This window comes from Pyxicephalus adspersus, chromosome 6, assembly GCF_032062135.1.
Source record: "Pyxicephalus adspersus chromosome 6, UCB_Pads_2.0, whole genome shotgun sequence".
Lineage (NCBI taxonomy): Eukaryota > Metazoa > Chordata > Amphibia > Anura > Pyxicephalidae > Pyxicephalus > Pyxicephalus adspersus.
Window position 1 is genome coordinate 74,838,347 of NC_092863.1, and position 16,117 is coordinate 74,854,463.

At 36.6% G+C, this 16,117-nt stretch overlaps 1 protein-coding gene across 1 annotated transcript in view; it reads right to left on the reverse strand.

Annotated features, from left to right (window-relative positions):
- Positions 1–16,117, reverse strand: part of XRCC4 (X-ray repair cross complementing 4) — a gene marked incomplete in the record, with an annotated part of 180,314 nt that overhangs the window by 148,927 nt on the left and 15,270 nt on the right.

Here is a 16,117-nt window from a genome sequence, read left to right on the forward strand (position 1 = left end):
AAAGAAAAACAATTTAATTTAGTACATATAATCCAATCAAAGCTTTCCATGAACATTTTATTGAACAGATTCAGATTAGTGAGGTGTGTTATATGATTCTGGATATCTGTGCAGTGATATCACCTATTTTATTGCAGGGCTCTTCTATAATCAATTGTAACTTCTACCCAAACTAAAGCTGGTTGTTCAGTGGTTGATCTAGCTGCATATATAAAACAACCTCCACAATAAAAATAGGTTGTACATAAAAACTTCAGTTTTCCAGCTGGTGTATCTTAATACCAAAAGGTGAAGACACAGATACACGAGAATACTATAATGACAGGTAAAATTTACTTTCAGTACTTTGTCAAGCCAAACCTACATTGAGGTAAGTCCTTCTGATTGCAGATGTATGAGATACATATGAATACATGATCACCCATGCCTCATAGAGATGAATGGCGGCAATCCCGCTCGTGCTCACCGAGGTTATTGATGTGTGCTGTGTAATATGTTTCTAAGGCTTACTGTAAGAATTGTACATTTTATATTGTATTTGTCAGCTGTATTTAGTTTTTAACTGTATGTAGTGCCTAGAAATCCAGTTGCAAATTCAGCAACATGCACTGACACATGTGTGGCCAGCTTCAGAGGATCCTAATGTCTCAGAAAACAGCTTCATTGAGGTATTGAATATCAGACAAATAAACATGGAGCAGACAACAAGACTCCAATGCTTGTGGTAAAAAGATTTCCCCTCTTTTACTATGTTTATTTTTCCCTAATGTTAGAACAATTGTCTTGCTTCTAGTGAAAAGTTCACACCTTTATAACCAACATGTCAATGCTATAGTATACTAAAGAAAACATTGTATACAAAATAATAAAATAAACAGCAAAGATATTGTCATACATAGTTTTCTACAAGTGAACAAATCTTGAATGGTTACTTTTACATTACTAATTTAATAGAATTAAAATAATTAATTTAATTTTATTTTCATAATGTGGCTGATAATGGTTTCTCCTATACTTAAAAGAACAAAATATACAGGAAGTTAGGGTAAGCCATAATATCTACAGAAATGAGAAGGCTGTCAATACATTGGAGAACAGCATTACACTGGTACAATACAAACTACCCAGATTGGAACTCTTTGGCGTTTTTATTCTTAATTTCAGTGCACAGATGAGAAAAATGTGTTTATGTAGTGATTTACAAAGCTCCATGCACAGTAAATGGTCTATGAGTCAACTGAATAATATAGTAAAACTGTACTGAAGTCATGTAGTTAAAAGCAATTGAAACATTATGTCATAATAAATAGGTTTTCATGATGCAACAACATTACAAACATAACATAACATACTCATCAAAACAAAAAAGAACCTACTGTTCCTGTAGGCACCATTGGCTTAGATTAACAAATGTCCGAAATTGGTTCTGGAAATCAACAATTACCTTCATAATGTATAATGTTCTGTAATGTTTTTTGCACATATTGACTGCCACCAACTGAACTTTTCAACATTTTGTGTTAGCTATTCAAATAGTGTTTTTTTAAACCATTTTTGTGTACCATAAACAATCAGTACACACATGCATCAGAGGACAGTTAGATTAGTAGTGATCTATCCAGAGCAGTGTTTTTCAACCAGGGTTCTGTGGAATCCAAAGGTTCCTTTGATGGTTGCTAGGTGCTCCTCTCAAGTCAGACTAAGTGACACCAATGATATTTTTGGCTATCTATAAGGATGACATTCATCCTATATTGCAGCAGTGTAAAAGGCATTCTTCCCCCTGATCACCACACTAATATACTGTGAGCTGTGGATATAATAACTATATAGAAGGGGTTCCCGGAGGACCCGAAAGTTATTTCAAAGGTTCCCCCTTGTTAAAAAAGTTGGGAAAGGCTGCTCTTTCGAAAAACCCATTGTGGGATCTGCATCTACTAATAAAGTAAAATATTAAACTAATAATAATCCACTAACAATAAAGATCTCCGTTCTGGAGGCTTAAGTCATTTATAGAACTGACATATTATGGACAACGTTACAAAGCATAATAAACTATTCAGATTCAGTAAGTCCCTACCTTTAAGACGTTCACAGACTGATGTCAATAAAATACAGACATACAGAACTGATAGGCCAAAAATACAAAGTACTCAAGTTAAGGTTGTGTAATCAACGAACGTGAAGCAAACCAAGATGCCATGATGTCAGAAATCTCCTACAACAACAATGTTAGTTCAGATACAATCTAAGCAGATCTAGATATACAACACAGCAGTGCAAAACCAACACATACATCTCAGATGATAAGAATGTCAACTGCTAAAAAAAATAAAAGTAGAGTTAAAGAGTTTCTTTAATGTCCATAAAGATTAGGAGAGTGATATGTTTTCTTTAAAAAGATTCAGTGTCGGGTGTATGGCAATAACAGAAAGTAATCCTATACAAGAAAAAGAGGTAATGAGATTCATAATATAACAAAAAACCCCTTAAACATATATATATATATATGTATGTATATATATATATATATATATATATATATATACCGTATATACATACACACACACATACATACATGGACTTAGTAATCTTTTGATATATCGCTGCACCAGTTTGAATTATCCCACGTATAAATTATTACCATAATATTCTCAAAACAAAAATTTAATTGGGTTTACATTCCTATTCTGTTATTTATTAACTGTGTCAAACAAAACACAAGTGGAACTTAAGTTGTACTTTTAAAAATGTTTGATCGCATGCACATCTCAGCTTTGGTTGCCAGGACAGTGGGCAATGCCGGATTCCCCATGCTTGCTGGGTCTGAATGAACCCCCACCTGTGCAGGAGTTGTCCCGGCCCAGCCAATCAAGATGGCCAAAGATCACAAGGTGGAAAAGAATGAAGAAGATAGTTGCACCCTGCAATGAAATGGGGATAGGTGAGTATAGCAGGTTTAGTTCCACATTAATGGCCAAAATTTAAATATAGTGATACACAGCCTGGTGTGCAGATTGCAAACACTGGTAAGAAGCGTTCCTCATCTCCAATCAGAACGAGTGGGAAATATTCAGAGAAAGGCCTTACTTTGACAGCTCACCTTTGGACATTCTGGTCACAGCAATTTAGCTGCTGTTCCTCAACAGTGAATTCTGCTCATCCACAGACATCCTATTATTATTGCACAGTATTTATATAGCGCCGACATATTACGGAGCGCTTCACAAAGGCCATAGTCATTTCACTGGCTATCCCTCAAAGGAGCTCACAATCTAATTTCCCAACCATAGTCATAAGTCTTTAATACAGTCCAAGGTCAATTTTGGGAGGAAGACAATAAACCTAACTGCATGTTTTTGGGATTTGGGAAGAAACCAGAGTACCCGGAGGAAACCCACACAAACACAGGGAGAACCTGCAGATTCCATGCAGATAGTGTCCTGGGTGAGATTCCAACATGGGACCTAGCGCTGCAAGGGTCAGAGTGCTGACCACTGAGCCACTGTGAAACAATAGGCTTAAAAGAAATAGCCTGGATAATCTTCTGGAGATGGCCCAATATTCCCTATGGCAGGAACTGAAAAAAGCATAGGATAGAATGAATGGAAGAGCAGGCAAGGGAGGATGGGTTAGGGTGTGCCTACATAAAAATGAATTATGTAGAAAATCCACAATATACCTGAAAAAAGACCATAACACAAAGGAAGTGTGTTAATATAATTGTTAGCTATAACTCTTATTCTACTTAGTAATCAATATTATAAGAAAATATTATGGTTTCAAACAATTTACATGAATGTTGTCCATGCAGTCCCCATAATACTAAGCACAGACAGACAGTTGAAAACTGCATCGTTTACTGTTCCTGTTCAGTTTTATCCATTATGAATCCAGTGGTAGAGATGACATTTTAACATGCATTCCCGAACATTTGCTGAAGGCTCTAGTAAGAGGTTGTGTTTCTCTTTACACAAGTCACAAAGGATCATAAGTCAATTGTTGTCCTTCAGAATACTTTCAACCACTCAGCAACTCAAATGTTTCATAATGCTGCTGGAAAGCATTTCCATTCAGATCCATGGAAATGGTTCAGAAGCAGAACACCCTGCATACATGCTGCACCACAAAAGAACAATATTCAAATGCCTGAAAAATAAGGGAATGTGACTGCCCCTCCCAAAAAAAATACAACATTTTTATTAGCAATAAGAACAACCTGACCATCTGAATATCCCATTAACAGTCTGCAACTTCCCATTCAGCAACAATACCAACACAAGCCTTCACTCTGCATCATGCAACTATTGTCTCCATGGACAACAAACACTTGGATAAATCATATTGGCGGAAGGTGTAGATTGTCACCATAAGCCTCCATCACCTTCCCTCTGGCTGTCAGTAGAATTCTCATGACCAACTGGAGAGGGACAGGCATTTAGAATGTTTTTCTTGGTTTTAGGAGTTTGATTAATAAAAAAAAGGTTTACAAGGTTTATTTTTAAGCATATATTCACACTTTATTATAATGCTGATATGCTTTCTTTATGGCAGTGATTCTTCACTTGCTTTTTCAAATATTTTGTCTGTTGTATGTTTGTAACGTGTAGCATTTGATACACCCATAAATCCACGCTCTATGATGTAAGACATTCCTAATATATGACGGTCATTCATCTCAAGAAGAAAGTAAGTATGAAGATCATAGCTATAAAATGACAGCACCATCATTAGATAAAATATATCACATACAGTAGCAGACAACAGTGGGGTCAAAAGAGCAGATCTTTGCACAGTTTACAGCATACAGCAAAATAAAGGAGTTATACACCCAAACAAAAAGCAAACATTGTCTCCTGGAAACTTGGGACGTGCTTGACCCAAAGCATGACCCTTTACATTTTATTAGGATTTAAGCTTTTGAGACACGCATAAAATGAATGCTGCAATTTGGACTAGTATTACTGTATGTGCTTTTAACTCCCAACGTATTTCTTAGTAAAAAATAAGGGTTTATATTTAATTCCCAGTTATGTGCAGCATACAAATGAGCCCTTTAAATCCTGCTATAACATGCAATCTGCCCATTTAAAGTTACTCAAACTTAAAGATTAATTTACATAAACGGACATCACTGTGCTGTGCAGCAGGATATCAAGGAGCTTCTGGGCAATCTGACAATTCAGAAGTGCAATATTCCTTCTCAGTGCTGAAGAGTTGTTATACATTTAAAGCCCATCTCTAGGCAAAACATCCACCCATTCAGGGTTTATTTTTTAAACCTCTTTAAAGAAATTTTTTACTTGTCTATTTCAATCTGCCATGTAACTGAATGTGTACGATTCCTGACCACCTTAAATGTTTAAGAGAAGCTAAATGATTTAACAGCACAGAAGCAGTAACTATGTAACAGTTAACTGTGGAGGAGACATAAGAATAATGATAAGGTTGTCTTTCCATTTTACATTTATATTTTGGCCAAACACTATGGTGACTGGCTGGCTATACCAGCTAACACGCTATATTTACTGACCATCATGCAAAAGTTACTGAGGTACGAAGGCTGATGCATGCAGCAGTACAGAAAGTAAGTTGCTGACAGAAGTAGCAGCTGATTAGTTGGTAAACTGTTAAAAAAGGGAAGGAGAAGTAAACATAACTGATTTGTAATGATATGTATCTCTAATATTATTCTCTACCAATATTATTCTCTTCTCTGTGAAAATACTACAGAAAAAAAAACAATAAAGTTATCCCTTAGGCATGTTTAGCACACATGTTAAAATCCACTAGCTGTCATTGATTTAAAAGACTTTTAACACATTTCCTACTCATCTCTCACTGATTTGACTTTTTATAACATTTTATATACGTTACAACCTAAGTTGAAAACATTTTATATACGTTACAACCTAAGCTGAATTCCATCACATTGCTTTTTATAGGACGGAGAAGAAACTGGCCTCCCTGCCTTACAAGAGGCGTCTGCACTTCAACCACTGTCTGCTCACAGACAGATTCATTGTGCCTTATAAAACTACAAAGCATTTCCTGGTCTGTCATCACCCATTCTGAAGTGTAACCTCTCTGCTTTGCCAAATCGTTGCAGCACAAAGCTGTACATCTGCACAATTTATTTATAAGTGGCAATCATTTGGTTTAAGTCATTCTGAAAATGGTAACTTTACCAGCACAAATGTTCCGTATACTGGTGACAATTTAAGATGCAAAAAATTTGGGTCTGGTTTATTAAAGCTATTCAAGGCTGGAGATGACAGACTATCATGGGAGAACCTGGGTGATCCAGCAATGAGTTACATATTTGTAAAAATAGGGATTCACAAACTTTAAAGGAGTATACCTGTATATAGGACTGATATAGTCCTGTAATTGAAGTTCAAACGGCTAGAAGGATTAGGCAATGAACACACGGTCAAAGTTTGGACAAATGAGTGACGGATGAACAAACAAGCTCTGTACACACATCGACATTCTGTTCTATGGGGATGGGAAATGAGCGAGTGGCACACCGATGTGCTCTTCTCCACTGACTTGTATTGAAGTTGTTCACTGTCTGTCGTTCATGGATTCGTACTGACGATGTCAGGTAACCACTGCACAAATGTCAGATTCCTGCCCGAGACAGGTCTGACCATTCCGCTGACGTGAATCATCTGATGTGTATGTAGCCTTAGTGTTTGATTATAATATGACTACTTAGCAACTGGAAGACACCTTTAGTTAGGAACTCGGCATGGAAGTGAAAGACCTTAGGAGTTAGCCTTAGCCAAACTAAGTAATTCTAAAATGAGGACAAACATTTGTTTTTCATACATTTTCAGACATTTGTTTTCTACTGACCTAGAACTGTTAAGATGAATACTAATAGGACATTAAAGCTGATCCCATTATAATAAATATTGCCCCATTATTAAATTGTGGTGTTAGAAGTGATAGCTGCCTGCCCACAGATGGCCTGATTTAATAAAACTCTCCAGGACTGGAAAGGATACACTTTCATCAGTGAAGCTGGGTGATCCAGTAAACCTGCAATGGATTCAGGAACAAATGGCAAATGACTGAAAAATTCCATTCCAGGTTTGCTGGATCACGCAGTCTCACAGATGAAAGTATATACTCTCCAGCTTTAAACAATACTTTCATGCAGCCAAAGGTGTTTAGGTAAATATGCAGCCTGAAGAGTTCCTTAGGAGCAGTTAGATTATTCAGTTATCTGACTTATTATCTCTTATGTCTTTCTGTGGAATAATTAGAATGATGAAATATAAATAAAAAATTATTGGGTTACCACACCTTTTATAGTACTATTTGCCATAAATCCAAATGCAAAGCAAGTTGAAATTCTATTGTCCCCAATTCCAGGACTCAACAGAATACAGAAGCTATTTAACCTCAGAAACATAGGCATCATACCCTAGCAAAAGTTCTGATTGTAAATCTTTAATTTGTTGATTGTGATGTGCGTTATTGCAGCATGATACTCCCCTCACCCATACCTCAGTCTTCCCCTTCCTACCCCAGTAGTTAATATACCTTTAGGAAATACGCTATTGCTATTTCCTGTTTTTGTGTATTGTTTGCTTATTAAATTTTAAAAAAAAATGTAAAAAAAAAAAAAAAAGAAAAATGAAAAGAAACGCCTTTGCCCCAACCAGTCTTTGTCAGGTTAGGTTGTGAGGTGGAAGAAATTGTAAAATATCCTAGTTTTTTTTCATTGCTTTCAATTTTATTCTTGGTAAAATAGTTGTTTTTAATAGTTGAATAAAACCAGTAATTCTGAAACTGCAGCTATACATTGTAAATGACTCCTTTGCATCTGTGAAAAAACAAGTTTATACTTCAAATACACTTTCCCTTTAATAATGATGCCACTGCAACGCTTACAGTAATTCTGCCCCCCCAGTTTTATGTCCATTTATATTCTGTCTGAATATAAATACTGTTGGGACCATTCAGTCTCTACTGTTAGAAGCATTCATAAAATGAAAAGATTGATTCCCTTTTTCCCTACAGTATTTCTAATGAATAAAGCTCAATCTGATTGCTTCATTAGAAAAACACAGTTAGCTCTTTCTAAAAGGCAGGGTTGAATGTGTCTGACCAAAGGGGTTTGGAAGACACCTGCAGCCAAGGCAGTCAGGAAAGGGGGAAAAGGGGCGACATGAAGAAAACTAATTTTTTGCAGATCAATGACACTTTGTTATAAGTAGCTGCAGTAGATCTTGCAACGCTGGCTTCCGCACTCTACCCTGAAACCATTCAATAGGAGATAGGATATGCTTTGTAAGTTAATTTAAAACATGTCTTGTTTATTCAGAAGACACTGTATAAGGCAATTGTTCTCATTGCAAATCCCTGTCAACTGCAAATCAGCCAACAGCTGATTTTTTTTTGCCTGTAACATTACTTATTTTAGCTTACATGAGCCAAAGGAAAGGAAGAGACACTAAACTCGGCAGATAAACCCAATCTTCATCTGTGAAAGACTAAATAAAGCGGTGATTTACACTTACATGTGCCCACCTGCAGGCTTCTTACATGGAGAAGTGCTGATATGTGATATGACCTCTGCTCCCTTGTGAACAAAGCCCTGACTCTGCACTCATCCCAGCCTGTCAGTCTGTAGTGTTATGACAGATCGGAGGACATTTAATATTCCTTGGTAAAGATAATCACCTACTGTATATTGTGAATGTTTTAGGCAGCCAGGAAAATACATAACAAAAAGTTATTGTAATACATTTGTGGATGAAAAAAAGGAAATAAAGAAAACATTTATTTTTACATACACTTTAGGGTCTCTTGATATCAACGTCCTATAATCCCCTGGATTAGGATTAGGGATAAAGGCAGCAAAATGTAAATCAATCAGGAACTAATGTATTACACACTTTTGTCATGCTGACCAATACTGGATGATTCCTGACAGGAGGAGGGAGTAGGGTGATAATCTCGTAAGTGTGTCGCTTCTCCATTAGGCTGGGTCTACATGGATGTTTTTTAAAAAATGTCGTTTTTTTAAAAACGTTCCTATTGCGTTTATATGCACTTTTATTAGCGTTTTAAAGCTTGCCTTTAAAATGCTGGAAAATGTCTATGCTGTGTTCTACCGCGTTTTAACTAATTTGCATATTAGGTGCTCAAAAACGCAGGAAACCGGGGTAAAACGTCTCATTAAAATCAATGGAAGCATTTACATGTGTTTTGGGACATTTTCCAGTGCTAACCCAGCGTTTTAATTTTTTAAACGTTGTAAGCAACGTTTAAGAAAAGTGTCATAAACTTGCCTCAAGGAAACGTACTGTTTTGGGCAGACCACAAAGAGATGGGATAGAAACCTGGAAAACTGTTCATATTTGACACATTGGCTGTGCGTTTCAATTCAGTTTCAACTTGATTTATCAACAAATTGTGCTAAAGCTGCCAATTTAATCCACAGTTTTAATTTCATAACCAACAATAAATCAACCAAACTCATCAGTGGTAGATTGCTATAGTGTCTAGGGATTTCTTCTGATTATCCCAGATGTTCCAAATAGGTTGAAATTGAATATAAATTCTAAAGTAAAAAATCACAGAAAATACACGATACTGTTATAAGCACAATAATATTATATTATTATTATTATTAATTAACAGGATTTATATAGAGCCAACATATTACGCAGCGCTGTACATTAAATAGGGATTTGTACTAAACACTGTTATATAACAAGTTGGTTGGACCAAGAAGGTTGATGTTATAGAATACCCAGCCATTCCTCAGACCTTAAAGAGGTAAAGAATAATGCAGACACTGATATTTTTTTTAAACAGCCTAATATTCCCTTTTCCTCACTTTCTGTAAAGAAATAACACAAATGTAATATGTTTTTCTTCTTTTTTTTTTTTAATTTGGAATAGATTGTGCAGTGTTCCCAATGCATTTGTATGGAAACAAAAGCAATTAAAAAGGATTTTGAGCTTTATTCATATTTTTTTAAACACACTGCTATTATTCTGAACATACCTGTACTTTTCATCTAATTATTAAAAATATCAGATAACTATCTTTTACACACACTGCACATATGTCAGGTACCAAGAGATGCAATACTTCCTTCACATGCTTTAAAGAATTGTTGTTATTGTCAGACAAATGGTTGTAGCAGTGAGTGGCGTTTGATGGCATAGACAGGAAGCGGGTTCTGGAATTTAGCATTGGGTAATTGTCATTTATCAGTGGTCAAAGCACAGATTAGGCACAATTCATCCAGTGTCTAAAGATATAAAGTATGAAATAAGTACCCGACTGTACTCAGACAAAAACACAATTGTCATTAATCTCATATATTATAATCAGTGCTATCCTTCTATCTGCCCATTACAGGCTTAGGAGCCAATGACCCTGCAGCTGTTCTAGAACTTTAAATCCCATCATTCCCTACCAATGCTTTCTGATTTTTTATGATGCATTTTACCTAGGATAACTTGATATTACCTTCATTAATAATAACAGCTTTGACAAAGACAAGTAGTCTGTTGTTGCTGACCCTAAATGCTGAAAAACTTATTGTAGTCAGTGGACTGTAAGTAACTTTAACCATGTTTGGGACAAACAACAATCTACACAAAGGAAAAAAATAAAAAGGGGCAGACTAAGTAGACATCTTGGTATTTTTCTGCAGTCCCTCCTATGTATTTATGTTTCAAAAGCTTGTTGCCAGTCAGTCCCTTATACCAAGTCATTAACCTTGAAAAAGCATGCAGCTCAAAATGAAGTCAAAACAACTGATCTACATATTTGCTCTTGGTCAGTGACACAACATCAAGGATCAGTATGGCAACCAGTAGGAAAAGATACATGCTGGGTGCCTTCAATGAGCTCCTTCTGAAAGCGAGGTGCTGGCAGGCCATCTCTGGTTTTAATTCCTTCTGCCCCACAGACCCAGTGCAAGTAATTATATCTAAAAAAATGTGAAATCAGAATACCTTGAATTCTTTGTTATTATATAATTTACAAATTAATATATTACTATAAAATTTTTGAAATGTTTTCAAATTGTGTACAGATATGATGTTGGTTAATTTCATGGAAACATTTGCATTTTAGGGTAGGATCCTGTAGACCTACAGTGGGATCAAGTGATCTCATGCAGCTCCTGGCTGGCACCTTGCCAAGCCCTTGGTCACTCACACTGCAGCACTGGCTCCTACAGATTTCATAGCAGGTGGCAAAGCATGGTACTGAACCACTCACTGCTACCCCCCATTCATTCTCTACTAGCTGCTATGGTAAAAAGCTACTTATGGCATCTCCCCAGAGGCAGCAGTTCACTAGTATGAGGAAGTAGTAACCACACCAAAATCTTACTGCCAGTCTGAACCTTGCCTTGCTTTATGACCCCATCGAAATGCTAAGTACAGGACTCAGGGATACTGACAGGTCTGTGTCCGGTGGATTGAAAAGAAATCCCTGTGCAGACATTCAGACCGGTGATAAGACCATGCTAAGCTCTCTGTAGTATGTGTTAAGTACCTGACAAAAGGCACCACAGAGGGAAAAAAGAAAAGGGTTCAAGATAGGATGCAAAAAATACATCTGAACATAAAGCACATGGCATAGCTGTGTAATATGTTGGTGCCATATAAACCCTGTTTAATAATAATAATATTAGGCTGGCATAAAATAGAACAGAATTTCTTAAAAGTGATGTATAAGTAACTCATGAGTGGCGACAGGAATAAGAAATCAAGTAGAGGATGGGAATAGAGAAAAGAGTGGGGGTGTAGGGGAAAAATAAAGGAGGGTTAAAGGGGACAAATGTGAAAAGAAATGGGGAAAGTGGGGGAATATCCTGGTCCTGTGAGAAATCTTGTTCTTCAAACACTTAAAATAGGTACACACGTGCAATAATTGTTGTTAGAAAACGAACGACTAACGATTATGCAAGATTATTTTGAACGTATATAAGATATATTTATCGTATTGTGCGCAATTCTGTACATGCTGTAATGATACGATCGTTCAAAAATATTCCACCAATAATGTACACACACTAGAAACGATCGCTTGAACAATGCAGGAAGTGAGATGTAAAGGAGAAAGTGTACTGCAGGACCATTCACTATCACTGAAAAACTGTACACACAATAGATAGCGAACGATCGTCGCCCAAACAGATCTGCCGGGATGGTCGTTCGTTTCCAGCGACAATCCTCGTTCATCGGTGTTGTTGTACACTTTTTTTTGTTAAGGATTATCGGACGACCGGTTGTTAGTGTTCGTTTCCAACAATAATTATTGCACGTGTGTACTCAGCTTAAGAAAAGCATTGTGTTAAGCAAAAAGGATTGGAGTATCCAAGCAGGCAAGGTTTGGTTAGAAGCATTAGTGCATTTGTCATCAATGTCCACTGCCAGTTACCCCTCTTGACTTGATGGCAAGTAACAACTTCACTGTGTTTACCCGATGATAAGGCATCCCCATCAAATAAGCCACCACCCGATTTTTGCTCAAACAATTAAAATAAAGCACCCCCCGCAAATAAGACATCCTCCGATACCTGATACTGTGTGCCTCTGTGTGACTCCTCGATGCTGGCTGCAGTGCAGAGTGAAACTGAAAGTAACTTCAAAGCCAGGAAAGACAAGCAAGCTGCTGATCCCTGCCCTAACAGAGTCTGTTACCCGGCCGTGGAAGCCAAAAAAAAGTGAGTAATTGATCAGAAGGGGACAATGAATGGCACATGAGTGATCAGAAAGGGGACAATGAATGGCACAGAGTGATCAGAAAGGGGACAATGAATGGCACATGAGTGATCAGAAAGGGGACAATGAATGGCACAGAGTGATCAGAAGGGGACAATCAATGGCACATGAGTGATTTTCAACAATAAATGTGTACTTTAGTCTTCTTCATGGAAAAATAAGACATCCCCCTGAAAATAAGACATAGGGCATATTTTGGCATTTCAAAAAATATAAGACAGTGCCTTATTATAGGGGAAACAGGGTAGTAACTTTGTTTCACAAATTCAAAATTTTGCAGGTTCAATATGAACCATGTCCATGGTGGACTGATGAATACCGTTGTGGGTACAGATGTCAAACAGTCTGCACATCTCGGGAAAGAATCACCTGACCTGTGTATAAAACGTACGACTTTTGCATTTGTTAGGCGATTACCTAAAACCTGACATTTTCTGTATTTCAATGGAATGATGTCACGGGCTGTTTCCCAGCCTCCGAATGTACAATAATTGAGGTTAACTAGTTGGTAATTGGTAAACTCTAAAAAACAAGCTGAAGTGTCACACAAAAAAGTTCAATTAAAGGGTAAATATAATTTTGTCATTCTAAATTCTGTATGATTATAAATTATGTCTGAACATTTAGCTTGTTGTATATACCAAGTTGTGGATGTTCTCTTTAAGTTGATGTTTTAGGGGTTTATAGATATTAACTCTTCTCTAACCAGCATTCTGATGAATGTTAGTTCTGTACATAGGATTACAGTATATTAAACAAGGTAATCATGTAAAGAAAGTACAATATTACCTTTAAATGCCATTATATTTCACAAATGTCACCTATATCTGTTGTGCACTCATATACAAGCCCAAGTAAATCATACAGTGCCAATTGTAACAAATGCAGTCCTTGTATTCGGATGTGCCCAAGCTGTTAGTCCACCCCAAGTATGTAAATCAAGCTATGGGCGACTTTTATTCTTTAAATTCAGTATTGCTGAAACAATGGGCACTCAGAACATTTATTGGGCTCTGTCATAGTCTTCATAAACACAGAGAAAAAATATTTAGCTTGTAGTGACAGGATATCCAGGAACATCTGCTCTATCATAATAGGGCACTGTGCTAAAGTAAAATATTTTACTGTCCTTGGCTGAAATAATTTACGTGAGGCTCCCTGTTTTATGAGTTCAGGAAACATCTTTTAAAGACTATGCTTTTTCAGTCCTGTTTAAAAGTGAGCAAAATATTTGTATGAAGATAACAGACCTAAGCCGTGCTATTAGCAAATGACAGTCTGCAGTGACTGGAAAGGAATAAAATAACCAAAGCATTCCAAATGCCACTCATTTATTAACACTACATTTATCATAAGGGTTGGGCAGGTGCACCATGTATACCTAATCCCAACATTTAGAAACAGTTGGTACAATGTGGGGCCAAACAACATCTCACGCAGGGGATACAAATAAAATATATGAACATTATTTAGGCAACAAGCCAAGTGTCATTGTGTAGTGCAGCCTTTCCCAACCATTTTACTTCTAGGGGAACTCCTAAAATACTTTTTAGGTCTGGAGAAACCCCTGCTAAAATCTATTTATTGGGGGTCAGAGGGGAAAAAAGCCCCTTAAATTGGTGGTAGCAAGAATATCACCTTTATAAAAAAAAATACATGATTAGAATCATCAAGTGGCATTAACTCCAGAACTATGCAGGTAATATCAAATTGGGGATCAATGAGCAACAGTTTAAAAAGACCCCTGGAAACCTTTGTACCACCAAACCCTGGTTGATAATAGCTGGTATAGAACCACTACATACAAGAAGTAACAGTATACTTGTAGGGAATATATTCATATTTAATATATTAAAAAATCCTACAATTCAACAGAATTTCAAGAGAGCTACTTCAATGTCAGGACACCTTTTCCCTATAGGCATTTGCCTAAAGATGCCAGTAAAAATGTAAGCACCAGAAGAATGTGTACAGATATAATTAATGATACATACAATTTATGTATGCACAGGGGGCCCCTGCACACAGAATACAGTATGTAGGGGACCCTGGGGCTATACAAGAAGTGCTAAAGAGCCACATGTAGCCCCGTGGCTGCTATCTGGAGACCAGGGCTTTATATCTAACTTATCCAAGCCCCTAAAAAATAGGTTAACCACATGCAGTAATAGTATAACATACCAATCCTATACCAAAATATAGCAATTCCTAAAACCGCTGCTAACTTTCTCTTTTATTATAAATCATGAAATTGTAATATAGGAACATTGTAACATGCTATAAGATACAACTTTATTACTAAGAGTGAAAAACAGTGATAGACTTCCACAGTGACCACATTATCTGCTGCACAGTTTAAAGTAGAACATAAACGTTATCAAGAATGGCACCAACAAATTCTACATTACTATGCACTGACAACAGAGGCTTCTAAAAAACAATAGAAAGGTCAAAACAAGTCTCAGAAAGAAGTTTATTTCATAGTCAAAACACTAGAAATTCCCAGGATATCCATCAGGATCATAATTGCCAAAGACTTAAAAATGAAAGACTACTGGAATCTGCAGATAACATTTATTTTTTCAATATCTGTGTATTCTGTATTACTAAAGTAAACCACCAGGTCCAGATATTTGGATTTTGCACCCAGTAACTTATGTTGAGAATAGCCACCACATTCAGCCTAAAGCTAAACTCAGGAAGGATAAAACAAAACATTTATTTATGCTATGGATTAGTAAAACACACTTAAAACTATTTTAACATAAAGCTGACAAAGGTGCCTAATTTTGTCCAAATATTATTCTGCTGAACTCCCCTGCACAGCAGGATTATAAACAGTAGGGCAACATTGGGGATTGCTGGTAAATGGAATGGAAGGGAAGAATAGTATCATCCAATTACAGGCCAGGGCAAATCCAGGGATTACTGAAATGGGTGATAATCTGCAGAGGTCTAAGGGTATATAGAGTCTGAAATAAAGATGTACCTTGATCACAAGACTGGCTGAACAGAAAAACAGAACCTTTAGTATTTTACCCAGAAAAAATGTTTAAGCTGGGTGGGTAGAAGCTGAAGGCCCCTTTATTGTGACCCAACTCTTCAGTAACCAACCAAAACACAGCCGGGTGGTTACTAAAAAAGTGCCGGGTGGTGCACCCACCTAAAAGGGGCTGGGGAGAACACTGTAATTTTCATGTTTATTTGGAGATTATTTATAGTTCCGTTCTAATTTGTACACATATTAATGGATACATTTTCACCTTGCTTTAGATCATTTTGAATAGCCAATCATACTATGACTAAAATTATATTTTGCAAAATCCTTAAACTGTTTTTTGATATT